The sequence below is a fragment of the Bacillus rossius genome, chromosome 8 (genome assembly GCF_032445375.1).
Source record: "Bacillus rossius redtenbacheri isolate Brsri chromosome 8, Brsri_v3, whole genome shotgun sequence".
In the NCBI taxonomy this organism is placed as follows: domain Eukaryota; kingdom Metazoa; phylum Arthropoda; class Insecta; order Phasmatodea; family Bacillidae; genus Bacillus; species Bacillus rossius.
The window spans coordinates 11,628,900-11,645,266 of NC_086336.1; the positions used below are offsets into that span (position 1 = coordinate 11,628,900).

Consider the following 16,367-nt stretch of genomic DNA (forward strand, 5'->3'; position numbering starts at 1 on the left):
CGTTTATAAAAAACGAATTCTTACTTACTTCATTTAATCTATTACAAATCTCTTGTAATATACGTGTATTAGTAGAAGTTAGAAGTCTTTTCAATATCATGTTCATGTTCCAGTCTACTTACTCAACCAACGTAACATGCAAACCTTAGCTAAACACTGGTAGAGAATTGTTTGTAATAACTGTAATGCTATGCATATACTGACAATGTAAGAAACTTTCAATTTTATTAATTGTTTGCATAAGAATTAATAATTTTAAAAAATCATAGAATAGGCCTTTATAGACTGAAAATTTTTCACGTAGTTTCAAGTAGCGTACATAAAAGTTTTTAAATATATATAATTACCGAATATTGTTGAATATATTTAACATTTTTATACATGTTACAACATACATATCATAACAAGCCTATATAGGATATAAAAAGACAGACGCCAAATTTTAGCATTTTGTATTTCTTTTCTCTGTGTGAATAAAATAACAGTTCTTAACGTAGTTGCTAATACATACTGTACTATATTTCTAAAAAAATACGAAAACCCCTGACATCGTCACCATAACAATGATAAATTTGCAAAATAATTAAGGCACGTCTTTTAATGCTACGAAGCACACTCTTAAGAGAAATGTTTTAAACTTATGTTGGGATTTATCTAATATCTTAAAAGCATTGTGAAACCGTTCCTTTGAGGGAAACCTTAATATACCGAACACCATATTATCCTTTAATCGAGTTAGATTTTCGCTTCTTAAGACCCATTTGTCTTCAAAATGCACTGTACACAATGCATGGTTCGGAGACGCAATCCAATTTTTCCGCTTTGTCGCTTTTTCCCAGATCTGTCGTTGATCGTCACGTTTTGGAAATCTATGAAAAAAGTAAAGAATTATGCAACTGAAACTACTTCTCTTTGTTAAATAGTTTTCTTAGGTTTTTCGAAAAGTTCGAAGATTAGTTACTTCTGTTTAAAACATTTGCCACTTTTTTCTGATGCTTCAGAAGTTTTGGGAATTAATTTAGTTAACAAATGAAAAAAAAAATCTTTAATACATGTGAAAAGCAACCCATCCGGCTTGGAATTCCATCGATTTGTACAGCCATATGCGCTACAGGAAATCACCATTGTAGCCGCACACCAGCGCCACTCAAACCTCAAGGACAAGTGGGCTGGGGCTGTGTTTGCAGTAGAAATACGCTCTCCTCCTCTTTCTTTTCAACCCTTCTTCGCAACCGGCTGGCTTCGCTCTCGCCCTACACATGTCCACTCCAGATCTTCTTACATGCTCCTTGGGCCAAGTCAGTCGCTTTGACTACTAAAATATTTTATTACACCTTATAGCGACCTTGTCGCTTTAACCAACTCCGCACGACACGCCTTTCCTTAGCAGTTTTCATAGCTATTTTCTGTTAGCGCGCCTGCAATCGTATTAGGTAACATTTTAACACCCTTCCAAGGGGTCTGGCTCGGGGCTAGAAAGTTTTCATACCCGATGTCTTGGCCAAAACCGCAATAGAACTTATGTTTTTTTTCTGCTGTACCCACGAGCCCGAAGTTGTTTAGATGGCGAACCCTTGTGTAGAAAACACACACCCTTACATAGTCACTTTCGTAAACTTTAGGTGACGTACCAAACTTATTGGTGTGAGAAATGAAACTTTGATATTGAAACTTCGCCGAAATATATTCGGTAAACTAAAATAGACATAGAAAGAAGAAAATTAAGAGTTTTAAAACACGTAGATAAGCTAGCGTTACACTATTGATAATGCATAGTCTCATTTAGAAGATTCAGGAATCTCGGTAGCGGATAATGCATGGATTATTCTGTAGAAGATTCAGTGATGTCAGTAGCGCGGTGGCAGAGCGAGAAGGTGTGATGCTTTAGGGGTCATTTTTGACGTGGTTCAAATCTCTTTACTGGAAATTTTTTTTTTCTTTAAATTAATTATCGATGGAAAAGTTCATTGAAGTACGAAAATATCAATGTTTATGGAATAAATCTATAGAATATTATAGAAATGTCTGGGATTTGATTTCATAGGTGGTTACTAAGGAATTAGCCTAATAGTTATTGGAATGAATTCTCATTGTTCTTAATTTTCCCTTTATTTCATTGACGATTTATCGTTAAAGAATAATATCGTCATTAAATCATGTTTCTGCTAAAATGCTTTCCCTGTAATTTAGATTTTTCTTCTAAATTTTATTATTGATGAAAAATAAAATTTTATAAAACTGATTATATTTATTCTGAAATAATCCATAAATTTGGCTTTTTTCTCACGCACCTGCTTAATAAAATGATGAAATTCTCCTAATTATTATATTTTTTTACATATAGGTACATACTGCTAGAGCCAGCAGAATATTATCATCGTCGGAATCATTACTTGAATCCCACGGCATGCATCTCTCCGACAACGCGAACAATACTATCCTGTGTGACACCTGGTGCAACGAACATAGTGAAGATCGCGAACATAGCGGACATCACGAACATAGCTTAGCTTTCTGCGTGGCTTCGCCTGAAATCGCAAACGTTGCTTGCCACCATGTGCAGATAGCAGCGCGAAACAGACGAAAATTTTAAACTGTGCTCTGATAAAAGCGAGAAAGTTTTGGAAAAATCCTAAACCGCTGTTTTGGACCTGATTTTCTTTAACGTATTTCATTAAAAACTGCCCATCCTGTTAAAATTCACTAAACAGGTAATACTATAAATTTTCCGCGCACAATAAGTTGTACTTCTATGTCATTACTAAAATATTAACTCGAAGTTTTTTAAAACACACATTATAAAACTAAGTATATGTTTGTATATTTGTTGTTGCTTAAACGTTTGAAATTGGTCTGTAAGTAATAACTACAAAAAAACTCTAAACGTATTGATTTGATGCAATGTTATTATTTCATATTATTGTGTTATAATGCTAATGGCAGACAATATACAAGTTTTTTTCCCAGTGACGAAGTTTGAATCACGTCGAAAATTCACCCTTGAGCTTTATAAGCGCGTGCTCTACCGCTGTAGTACCGAGCTTATTGGGAACTGCAGAAGGAAAATATGTATCAATATAATTCTAACGCCAGTTTTCTTACGTTTTTTTTTTTAAACTTGAGATGACTTTTTATTATGACTATTTTAGTTTACCGATATATTCCGGACTAGTTTCCCTATCACAAAGTTTCATTTGGCAAACCAATACGGATGGTAAGTCTCGTAATGTTTACGAAAGTGACTATATACGGGTATATGTTGGTACACGTCGGTCCGCCATCTCGACGACTTCGACACCGTGGTTACACATGTCCTTTCATTCGACTTCGTCCTATTCACGAAAGTACTCCAGCCAAATGCCGTATACCGAGAGTTAGTATGTTAACATATGAAAAAAAAAATTGGTTGTCTGTAAAGTCGGTTTACGGACCATAGTTTAACGTGACAACGTCATAACAAACCATTTATGAAATGATCGCATACTTTTATGAATAAAATTGAATCATTTTTATTGAATTATCACTATTTTGTATGGATACAAAGGAGTGAAATTAAATCTACAATTTAATTGATAATTTTACTTTTATTTGCACTCATTAATTCAAATATGTTTATTACTTTAACGAAGAGATTATTTTAACTATTACTTTTATACATGTTTGCTATTTAACTTCTTCCAATCTGTGTTATTCTGTTAAGGATAGGACGATGATAGGAAAAGTAGGAAACGAAAGGGAGTGTTTTAAGTTTAATGTTCCTCGAAAAAGTCAAATCGATGGTTGTTCCAATCTTGTGGGAGAGAGATAGATGCGGCGCAAGCGTACAATGAGCGTAACGGGACAATTAGCGTAACGGGACAATGAGTCATTATTTTTCGTGTGTGCAGCCGGCGTTCATCGATTTATTAGACGTTGTCAAGTCAAAAAATGCTGTTTTTGTACTTGATATTAGTAAAAAAAAGACAGTTATTGGTTTCTCGCGTAAAATCTAAGAATCTACCTGACATTATTTAACGCAGTGAAGGCCAACTCCACTCTTTTCAAGGGCCAGATATAACTTTTGAGACTAATCCGAGGGCTTGACATGAACAAAAGTTAAATATTTTGTAAAATATTTGTTAATGTACCTTAATTCTGTGCAATAAACCAATAAATACAGATTGTGGTATTTGGTTCAAACAAGAATAAATCAACTATGTTAAGAATTTTCGTGGTAATCACAAATAAACAATAATAATATTTATAGTTAAAAAAATAACCACGAAACGAATTAAACGTAAAAATTAATATTTTTATGAGAATGTTATGGCATTCTTAAAATATCTGCTGACAACTTAATCTCTTTATGTGTATACAAAGACTACTGGTCCACGATAGTATACATGGCAGTATTTCTTTGTTAAAAGGTTCTTCAAGCAAGCCGTGAGAAACGATGTCTTGGTACGTATCCAGTTGGCATCACCGTGTTCAACGCATATGCCGGCGCGTTCCAAGAGACTAGGGGGTGTAGGGCAGAAGTGCGGAGTTCATGGTCTGTCTTGCAAAAAATAAAATATATTAATAACATCGCCAACCTTGTAACCGCAACGATTAAGTTTCCTGGCTTAGCGCGTTATTTTTTTTTTGCTGCAGTGCAGGGGAGGGCGGTTTGTTTTGCACTTAAACTTCCGTGAATCATGTTGGTACACGGCAGCGGGGCCAAAATAAACAGGACTGGCTCGCAGCGGGTAGACAGTAACCACGTGGTCGCCCGTTCCTCGTTAGACTTCGGCCATTTTTAGCCACTCCCCTGACCACAAACATCCCCCCCTCCAACCCACAATTTTTTGAAATTTTGTGTTCCCCATTTTAAATGATCCGAAATAGGCGTTGGTTTTAGTCCGTGTCGTTTAACTTGTCTGAAATTTGATAGCGGTCAGGGGGTCTCAGATCTGTAGGATTCGCGTGTTGAATCTGCGGTCCATGGGTTTTCAACGCGGAGGTAACTCAAGTCATTCAAGGCCTATGTGCATGCCGTAAGCAGGAATCAGTTTAATAAAAAAAAAAGTGAGTGTTTTTTTTAGTACACGCCAATCACATCAAACCTCTGTAACGAACAAAATTGTGTGTCCTCATGGGACTACACATTAACTTTTAATACGAAACTCGGGACAAGAAATTTAACGAATAATTTTTCAAATAATACCAAACGTGATGAATATACGAAAATTGTGTGTTTTCGACTACATTTCTTGACGCGAATCATACGTAGTAATTGCACCCGCCGCTAGAATTCGCTGGCGGAGCAGGTTTGTAGAATAATTCGATTGACAAATACATACATAGTATTATAAAATACTAAGCAACAATGGTTATTGTATAGCCTACATAACATCAAAAAAACAAAAATATATAAAATAAATAAGAGGCTAATCCCCTTAATTTTAACTCAAGAAATTAATAAAATAAAAATATTAAGATAAACAATGAAATGAAATGGCTTTGATAAAAGTGAGAAAGACTTGAAAAAATCCTACAGCCCGGCTTTTGGACTTCATTTTAGACAAAGAATTTGATTAAAATACTGCCCATCGTGTTACATTTCACCAAACAGTTAATACTACAAAGTTTCCCTTTGGCTTTGTGAACTTTGGTTCGCGCCATCCGCCACAGATGGCAGCACCATGACTACACATATCCGTTCCTAGGGGCAGCCTTCTTTTCACGGACGAGAGAGCCAAACGCCCGATCGTGCATCTTCGGGTTTTTGTTGTTTATTGTAAATAAATATACAACTCATGATAACTAATGGTCAATTGGGTTAGGTTAGCTACATTATAAATACTTTAAAACATTGTGGACGGTTGATTTGGTTAGGATAGCTACATTAAAGATACTGTGAAATCATGTAAACGGTTTCCCCCAAATGAATACACCTGTTGTGGTACGGAAAAAAAAAGCGAGCATGAACTTCGGGGAACTTCGGGTGTGGCTTTCTCGTCTGTGAAATGAAGGGTTCCCCCGTTCCTAAGTGAATTCGGTTCCATTCACAAAATCACTCCTACCGAATGCCGTTGTTTGCTCTGTCCCTCCTGGGACTACGCTAATGCAAGTGGTACCCTCTTCTTTATTGTCAGTTGCAAAGCATCAAGTAATGTTGGTTGACGAACCCTGACCACCACATGGAATTGTTTACAAATACTGTTGTCTAAATGGACAGTCGTCAAAAGCAGTTCCAATTGTCTGTGTATCCGTCTGCCACTGTTATTTCGGTCACATTATTGGACTTGACGCTTTAGAACGTTATGTTGATTATCTCTCAAGAGTAGCTGTTTATTCTGCGATGCGGGAAGTTATTCAATGTAGAATTCGTCTGTTCGAAAGAATTGAAAATAAGATTTTTGCTGAAGTAATTACGTAAGTGATTTAACCTTTCACAATTTTTCCCTTAATTCGTGTATTTAAATATTAAAAATGTATATGCATCTATAAATAACTATGAAAAAAAATCACTCAAAAATGGATTGAGAGGAAATGATTTTACCAGGGTAAAATGAGTAAAGTTGGTAAAGTGACAAAGTGATTGCGCAGAAACGACAGAAAGGATGGATTGCCAGTCTAATTGTAAAGAATAATAAATAAAAATAAGGAAAGTTAAAAGTTGGCGAAATACCGTTTAAATGTTTGCTCTAATATCTATCCTACACTATTTTTACCCGCGGTAAGATATCCACGTGACGAGATAAATAATGAATAACGTTTTATCAATCCGCAGTTGCAAGTATTGGGAAGACTGCAAATAGAAAGCGTTTTTGTTGCATTATTTAAACGCGAACCTACAATGAAATAATCACTTATTTAATAATTGTTGTAGGTATCGTAGAAGTTTTGTCGTGCTTAAACACGGGGATTTTTTTTTATTATTTTAAACTTACGTTGGATATTTTCCTCCAGGTACTTACAAAGGAATAAGGTCAAGTCTGTTTGTTTTTTTCCAGTTACACGTTAAAAAATTTAAAGTAAAAGATGGATCACAACAGAGCGAGCAAAGTTGATTTGAAATTTGTATGTGTTAAAATAATTTTAGTTATTATAATTTTCAAAATTGTTTGTGTGCCTTGCAGTTGGCCCTGTGGGAATGGTGTTTAAATGAATAGTTATACGACTTATATTAACTTACACAAAGCACTTATTTTGTTAAATATTTTACGATGGGAATGCCTAAGGGTAATTGAACTGAATTACTATGAAAGCCCTTGTTTTTTGTAGTCGCAAAAAAATTAGAACTTAAAATAACTAACTACAAGGCGGCTAGGAGACAAAACCTTGTTTTAATAATTGGAGAAGAAACATTTTCCAAACAAGTTTACAATGTTTAAGAAACTATAGTAAACCTTTGAAATCCAAACATCTTTTAGTGAAAGGGTAAAAATATGGATAGATTATTTTACGTTTAAAGAAATGTTCTAGGCATATTATGTACGCTGAAAAACGTATTTGATGTGTGTGAGAACAACATAATTCTTCGTATTCTTTGCTACAGAGACAAAGCTTCGTATCAGCGAAACAATCTGTTTACAATTGAGGCAGTTATCAGCATGTTGGTCTGTGTATTGTTGAGTTGCACTGATGCTTGACAGAAAGAAGTATCGAGTTGTAAAACAATAGGTTTTTCCTCTTTCTTACTCTCTTTCCTTATTTTATCTTTCGTTTTTCTCTGTTCTCATTCTCTTTCCTTTTCTTTTTTTCTCTCATTCTCTTTACTTTTTTCTGTTTTCTTCGAACTCTTTTATCTCTTTTTCTCGCGTTATCTTTCCTTTCCTCTCCTTATCACTCATATATCCTCTCTCTTTCTCTGACCTCTTCCTTTCTCTATCGTTTTCTTCCTCTACCTTACCTCTTTCTCTATTGTTCTCTCTTTATTTATCGTTATCTTTCTCTAACGCTCTCTCTTTTACCGACATTCTCTTTTTTTTTCATCGTTCTTTCTCTATCGTTCTATATCCTCTCTCGTTCGCTATCCTTATCTCTCTACCTTCAGAATTCTCTTTCCTATTTTTACTTTCGTTCTCTTTTATTCTCTTTTGCTTTATTTCTTTTTCTCTTACCTATTTCTACTTCTTTTTTCTCATTCTTTTATTTCTCTCCTAACCTTTGGTTATTTCTCTCTTTATATTTTCTTCTTTTTTTCCTTTTGCCTTTCCTACTGCTCTTCTGTACCAAACACACTCGCTTACAAAGGGTGTGCTTGTTTGTTGCAGGGTCGTCCAGGCAAAGTCCAGCTCGGCAGAAAGTCGCCCAGGAATACCAGGAAGTGAGTCACTTGTTGGTAGTGTGTGTATTTGTGTGTTTACGTCTTGACCACCACACAGTCGCTGATAGTTGTGGAGATGCTCATTCAGCATGATGCATCGTAACGACGTGGTTTCATTGGAAATTTTCCCCGGCTACAGTCGTTGATACCGAGAATATGCCGAATGAATCCCCTCGAGTCTATAATTGTGGTTGTATTTGTAGCTGGAACTACACACTGTTCAAGATTTTTTTTTTTTTTAAAGTTCTTCAGCGAAAAATCTGAATTGAGAAATCTTACAAAATTAATAAAATAATTATTTATGAAATATATGTTCACCAAAATAAGAGAAAATTTAAGCAAAATAAATGTTTTGGTTAACCTTTTCCGTAACATGTTTTTAGAACGAAACGTAGGTGAAATACTTTGGTGTGGTTTATTTCTCGTGTGCAGGTTTTATTAAAATTTTTAGGAGGTTATATTTTAGTGTTGACAGGGCAGCTTAACTTGCAAACCTCCCCCCCCCCCCCCCTCCAAGGTCTTGGTTGAGGTTAAGGGCCGCTTTACGACCAGTGTAAAGGCTCACGCGTGCATGTTATGGGGATTGTCGCTGAAGACCAAACTGGAAGAAGGCTTACTTTTATTACCTCGCGCTTGCGTAGAGTTTTAAAGCCAGATAGTAGTGTTTAGCGCAGGGAAACTGCTCGAAATATTGTCGCCCCGAGCTGAAAATTGCATAGTGTAGCAAAGCCTTATAACGTGACACGGTTGGTTGAAAACACAGTGACCTTTCGAGGCAAAGCTCCCCATGGTTTAGTTAGCCGTCTAAATAACTGAAGTGCTTTTTCTTATTGTAAGGTTTGATTCCAAAAAAAAAACATGCTTAATGAAAACAGTGGCATAGGTATGTACGGTAAGTAGGGCATTTGGCGGATAGTTATTTAAAAAAATTATATGTGTTAGCTTGTGGGAAATGAATAATTTGGCGAGGCACTTTTTTACGTAACTCTCGCTGTGTAAATTTTTTACTTCTTCTTTTATTTAATTGGGTGGTAATCCCTGATACTTAACTTTTCTGACCACTCGTAGATCTAAAAGTAATTTTTTTTTTTTTTGAAATTTATATTTTATACTTGCCAGTTTTGCTCTTGCTGTCTTTAAATCAGACTCCTCTTCACATCGAACACAATTGGGTGAAGCAATACACCGCAGCGAGAAACATTATCATTCCTAACCATTTATGAACACACACGTCAATTATTTCCGCAGAGATAGCGGCGTTGAACGGCTGAGTACTCGCGAGTGTACTCGGAGAAGTTACACAACCTGTGTGCAATTGCGTCGTTATTAGTTTATGTTGTGAGTGACTTCATACCGTTTATTTATTTTCTACAAATAAAAACATACATTTCTCAGTATATTTAAGCATCCACAATTCTTCGTTTGCTTCACATTTTTGTACGCAGAACGAAGGTACATATTGTTTGACCAAATTAGTCTAAAATAGTTTGATTGGATGACTTCATTTATGAGCAAAAAAAAATTTTGTAACCTGCATACAAAATTATTTGTGGGTAACCCTATTTAATAAACAAAGAAACGGTTTTGATAAAACCACTCGAGAAGTGACACACATAAATGTATTTTCCCTAATCAACGATTAGCTCTGTTTATGCATGCGTATGGAGGCCAGTGATTGACGGGTATGCATATTGTTACGATTTACCTGCGGGTTCGTAAAGGATAGCCCAATTAAAGATTTATATCACACACAGTTTTATTTATTACCACTACTTGTCACTTACAAATAATCTTCTAAGATGGCAAATAATTAACTACACTTAAAGAAATGTCAATTCCCCAGTCACTCGTTTCACACACCTCGCTGGGCCGCACTTTCGGCGCAACTCTCGCCGCAGCACCCCTCGTGGGTCTCCGCCGCGGGACTCCGTCGCCACACTCCGCCGCCGCCGTCACACCCTTCGCCGAGATCCCACTCGACGACTCGCTCGCAACTTAACTCGGGGCTCCGCCGCGCCCGCGACTCTATCGCCCGGAAACTCCACCGCGGGAAAACTCCCGACTCCACTGAACTCTCTCACTCCCTGCCCTGGAACCTTCGTCCAAGGACTTCGCCACTCTGCCGCACCCGCGGCACTATCGCCCGGAAACTTCGCCGCGGGAGAACTCCCCACTCAGACTTTCTCGAAGGTCGGCCCAACCTCCTTATATAGCCCTTGGGTTCCCATCCAGAACAATCGGGCATGTCTCCGGAATATCGCGCGAACTTCGCCGTCGAAATGTCCAGAAACGCGTCGTGAGTCCTGTCGAAGGACGCGGCGGCTGCTCAAAGAACGCCGATAAACGCAACAAGCATCGGGTTCCCACAAAACGCGCCGATAAACATGTTTGAGTCCTTTTATTCTGCAGTGCGGCCTCCTTTAAGTAACTCGATCTGAGGCAGGTGCGCGCTGCGACGGTCAGGATGTCGCGAGATAGTATGACACGAGATACCAGGGAGAGGATGCGGGTGGAAGGGGGCGCAGACAGGCCGAACGAGAGCGGCGACGCCAAGCACTGCAGCCAAGCGCGATCGTAACATTCCCCCTCCTTAAACCTGTTCGTCCCGAACAGGTAATGCATCTCCTCCTGGAGGTCCCCATGCTACTCGAAGTTTAGGCCTCCTGCCTTTCCTCCATCGCGGGCTATACAGTCTCACCAGATAACCCTCTCTCTCATTAGATGTAGCTTCTCTCGTCACCCGGTGACCCTTCTGCATCGCAGATACCCCATGTTGTTCAGCCATGGCCTTGGACGGACCCGATACTCTTGAGTGCATTGCTTATTGCCTTCCAACGGTTTCCTTGTATCTTCCCTTTTTCTCTCCATTTCTTCTCTCGCAGCTACTTGTTCGCACAGCATTTCTTCCCGGCTCCTCTTCGTCTCTTCTTGGTTACTCGTGCCCTCTTGGTTCTTCTGAGTCTCGCCTGGACTGCACTTAGTTTCTGCTTGTACCCTCTTCATGACTCCTTGTGTTCTCATTTGCTCTTCTCTGTCCTTCTTCCCCTGTTCTTGGTCTTTCTTCACCTCTTCTTGGTCTTCCTGCATCTCTTCTTGGTCTTTCTTAGTTTCTTCTTTGCACTTCCCTATCTCTTCTTGACTCATGTACATCTCTTCTCGGCTTTTCTTCAGCTCTTCTGTGCATTTTGCTCTCTCTCTTTGGTAAATGTCCTCTTCGCTGTGTTCTTTGCTGTTCTCTTCGCTGTTCTCTTCGCTGTTCTCTTCGCTGTTCTCTTCGCTGTTCTCTTCGCTGTTCTCTTCGCTGTTCTCCTCTTCGCTGTTCTCCTCTTCGCTGTTCTCCTCTTCGCCGGTCTTCTCTTCGCCGGTCTTCTCTTCGCCGGTCTTCTCTTCGCTGGTCTTCTCTTCGCTGTTCTTCTCCTGGCTGGTCTTCGGTTCACTGTTATTCTCTTCGCTGTTTTTATCTTGGCTATTCTTCTCTTGGCTGTTCTTCTCTTCTAGGCTTATCTTCACTTCGGTCTTCATTTTATTCTTCATTTCTTCCTGGTCATTCTTCATTTCATCCTGATCCTTCTTCATTTCCTCTAGGCTATTATTTGACCCGCTCTTCGTTTCTTCATGATGGTCCTTACTCTCAATATTTTCACTCTTCACTTCTTTCGCAGAGTTCTTCATACTGGTTCTCCATGCCCTCATGTCATTCACCATTTCTTCCAGGAGAACCCTTATCTTCCTGATATCATCTACATTTAACTCTTCAGCAGCCATCTCTTTCTAAAGCATTTACTAATTAAACAACCTAAATAATATTTTTTTTTCTAATACTGTTCTTAATGTTAAATGACCTAGCCGAATCTTCTAATTAAACTAACAATAGCTCTATTACATTCAAAACTATCACTGGCTACAGTAAACTTAAACTAACTCTAGAAAAATTCTAATTCACTAAATTTCTAAACACTAACTATATTCTCGTAAACTAAAATCTATTCTTAACTTTTATTCTAATAATATAACTGAATCCTAAAACTATTAATTAGGGCTATCCCACTTCTGACACCAAAATGTTACGATTTACCTGCGGGTTCGTAAAGGATAGCCCAATTAAAGATTTATATCACACACAGTTTTATTTATTACCACTACTTAGAGGTGGGTCGAAAAGTATCAACCATATACTTTGGCACTGATACGCGCCTGTATCAGGAACGGCAAACTAGTACACTTGAAAAGTATCAAGTACTTTAGTATCAGTTCAGAATTCGCCTGGAACAACACCACGGCCAATGTGCGCAGAACCCGATCGCAGATGACGGTCACTTGGGCGGAGCTTGTGAAAGGGGAGGGAGCAGAAACGACGAATAAGGGATAAAGAAGGGAAATAATGTAGGGGAGGAAGCGCAGGGGAAGGCGTTGAAGGAGAGGCGCAAAGCGAAATTGTTACGAGTCGTTTGGTTATTGTCCCACATCAAAGTACGCTCAGTGCGCAGTGCGTGCACAGTCTCGTTCAATAATAAAACTAATGAAATTTTAATATTAAAAAGTACATTAATACAATATATAATATTTATATTTGTGCACCTAACAGCTATGAAAATGCAAATAAATTCTCAGTTGACACTAATAACAGATGTAATCAACATATGGACTTTTTTTTCCGAAAACAATTAGAAACTAGTGTTTTCATACATTAAAAGATTACGATTTTATCAAAAATTTAAAATAAAAAAAACAGATACGTACATTAGTGAGCATACTATATCAATGTTTACGTTTCAAATGTTTCTTCAGATTAGTCGATGATGATTTATAACTCAGTTTTTGTTTACACAAATTACAATTAGCAAACTCATTATTTTCCGTAAAAAAATTCCACACAAATGAAGTCTTTTTCCTGCACTTATCCATTCCTTATTTCACTATACAGATACTAACTACAAAGCATGACAGCCCGCAACAATGTACATGGTGGTAATTAATACGCGGCCAGGACGAACTGCAGTGAATGTTGAACTGATTGATACTGGCTGTATCAGGCGGGCATGAGAGTAACAGGTAGAGAATTACGGGGCGTGATAAATAATGTATCAGAGACACCGTTACCTTTTTACGTTGGTGATGACAGCACGGAGGATGTGTACCCTGTAACGAGTATGCTGATACCTTGTCGCTTCCTGTGACCGCTACTGCTCTGATACAAAAGTATCAGATACTTGTAACTAGGTACATTACTGTATCAGTATCAGGTTGGAACAGATACCGAAAATTGCTGTAACAACCCATCTCTTACCACTACTTGTCACTTACAAATAATCTTCTAAGATGACAAATAATTAACTACACTTAAAGAAATGTCAATTCCCCAGTCACTCATTTCACACACCTCGCTGGGCCGCACTTTCGGCGCAACTCTGACCGCAGCACCCCTCGTGGGTCTCCGCTGCGGTACTCCGTCGCCGCACTCTGCTGCCGCCGTCACACCCTTCGCCGAGATCCCACTCGACGACTCGCTCGCAACTTAACTCGGGGCTCCGCCGCGCCCGCGACTCTATCGCCCGGAAACTCCACCGCGGGAAAACTCCCGACTCCACTGAACTCTCTCACTCCCTGCCCTGGAACCTTCGTCCAAGGACTTCGCCACTCTGCCGCACCTGCGGCACTATCGCCCGGAAACTCCGCCGCGGGAGAACTCCCCACTCAGACTTTCTCGAAGGTCGGCCCAACCTCCTTATATAGCCCTTGGGTTCCCATCCAGAACAATCGGGCATGTCTCCGGAATATCGCGCGAACTTCGCCGTCGAAATGTCCAGAAACGCGTCGTGAGTCCTGTCGAAGGACGCGGCGGCTGCTCAAAGAACGCCGATAAACGCAACAAGCATCGGGTTCCCACAAAACGCGCCGATAAACATGTTTGAGTCCTTTTATTCTGCAGTGCGGCCTCTTTTAAGTAACTCGAACTGAGGCAGGTGCGCGCTGCGACGGTCAGGATGTCGCGAGATAGTATGACACGAGATACCAGGGAGAGGATGCGGGTGGAAGGGGGCGCAGACAGGCCGAACGAGCGCGGCGACGCCAAGCACTGCAGCCAAGCGCGATCGTAACATTATATTTCAAGATTTAATACGGGCGGGCTATTTATTATTAATGTCGCGCAATTGACTAACAACATGAATTTTGTACCAAAATGTATAAACTTAATTAATTGGAAAAATTAATGTTACTTTATGTGATTTTTCATATATTATTTATTTCATTACATTTTTATACATTAATGACGTTGGAAAATTTTTCAAACACACAAATAATTTTATTTTTCTCAGTAGTTATTTTCAAGACATGATTTCATTGTATGTATGCACCATCTGTCAGTCGAAATAAGACTATTCTGGTGAAATAAGTGTCAATATAAATACTTTAGTTTCATATTTGGTGAATAATACACCATTTTTATTTATAAAGTCAAAGTATGGAAATAAAAATTGGTTGTCTGTAAAGTCGGTTTACGGACGATAGTTTAACGTGACAACGTCATAACAAAACATTGATGAAATGATTGCATACTTTTATGAATAAAATTGAATAATTTTTATTGAATTGTCACTATTTTGTATGGATACAAAGGAGGAGTGAAATGAAATCTACAATTTAATTGATACATTTTACTTTTATTTGCACTCATTAATTCAAATATGTTTATTACTTTAACGAAGAGATTATTTTAACTATAACTTTTATACATGTTTGCTATTTAACTTCTTCCAATCTGTGTTATTCTGTTAAGGATAGGACGATGATAGGAAAAGTAGGAAACGAATGGGAGTGTTTCAAGTTTAATGTGCCTCGAAAAAGTAAAATCGATGGTTGTTCCAATCGAGTGGAAGAGAGATAGATGCGGCGCAAGCGTACAATGAGCGTAATGGGACACAGCGTAACGGGACAATGTGCGTTTCGGGACACTTTTTCGTTCGTGCAGCCGGCGTTCATCTGTTTATTAGACGTTGTCACGTCAAAAATGGTAACACCAATATGTCTTGTATTAAAAACGAAATCGAAGGGAAAATAAAACCATAGAATCTTATTTTTGCGGATTACACGCGAGAACTATGTACATACACTCTGCACTCGGCACGTGGCGCGAGGAATGATGCAGCGAACCACTAACAAAACAAGCGCTGTCTTGTTTGTCGTGCTGGCAAGCTAAAGCCCTGCAGTGCAGTATTCGTGTGGCTCGCCCAGTCAGTGGGGTGTTTGTGATTGGTGAGGCGGAAAGATACATGCGACGCTCGCTGGTGCTTCCAGCGCGCCACTACCCCTGACGAGAAGTCAGCTACTCGTCTTCACTGATCTCGTCCGGGCTCGACTGGAGATGAAAGTGATGCCAGATGGCCAAGAGATTAGAAAATAATTTTTTTGACGCGGATTGGTTAATACATAAGTGTTTTATGCCAACACAATTTCTAAGCGGTGGTTGGGTAAGCTACAAGAATTCGTATTCGTAGTGCGAGGGTCATGGGTTCGAGGCGGGAACAATTTTTCTTTGGCTTATTTTAATTTTTACTATACTTACGCCACAAATGAACCGAACGTGTAATATTTATTTATATTTCCACAAATGGCATAGTAATTAATAAATAAAACTTATGATGCCCTGTGCCTTATTTATGGCTTATTATTATATATTGACCGTTTGGCGACAAAAATTTTACTACCTAAACACTTGGCCATCTGTATCTCCCAATGGCGCCCGTTTCATTTCTATTCAAGCCCTACACATACTGTGATTCAGGACGTAATCGCTGTGGTCTGGCGCGCAGTCTTCGCGTGCACAGGGCAACCAACGATTATATTTGACCGTTACCATAAAGTTTAAGGCATACAGATAACGACAAACGTGGGATGCAAGTCCCTTGTGTGCTTTCAATTATCTTTACCGGGAGATTTGCGCCTGAATATTGTTTTAAAACACGCGTTTCACTGTCATGAAAATACAGTTTTAAAACGAAATCCTGAAGACATAACTACTTATCCGAATTCAGCGTACTCTTAAATTCTTATCGTAAACATACTTTACTTACAT

General features: G+C 38.7%; 1 protein-coding gene across 3 annotated transcripts in view; it reads left to right on the forward strand.

Moving 5' to 3' along the window:
* Positions 1 to 16,367, forward strand: part of LOC134535518 (V-type proton ATPase 116 kDa subunit a 1-like) — a 279,710-nt gene that overhangs the window by 84,497 nt on the left and 178,846 nt on the right. For all 3 annotated transcript variants that reach the window (XM_063374659.1, XM_063374661.1, XM_063374660.1), the window contains exon 2: positions 8,241 to 8,293. The gene's annotated coding sequence lies outside the window, so the exon portion shown is untranslated. The remainder of the gene's footprint in view (positions 1 to 8,240; positions 8,294 to 16,367) is intronic.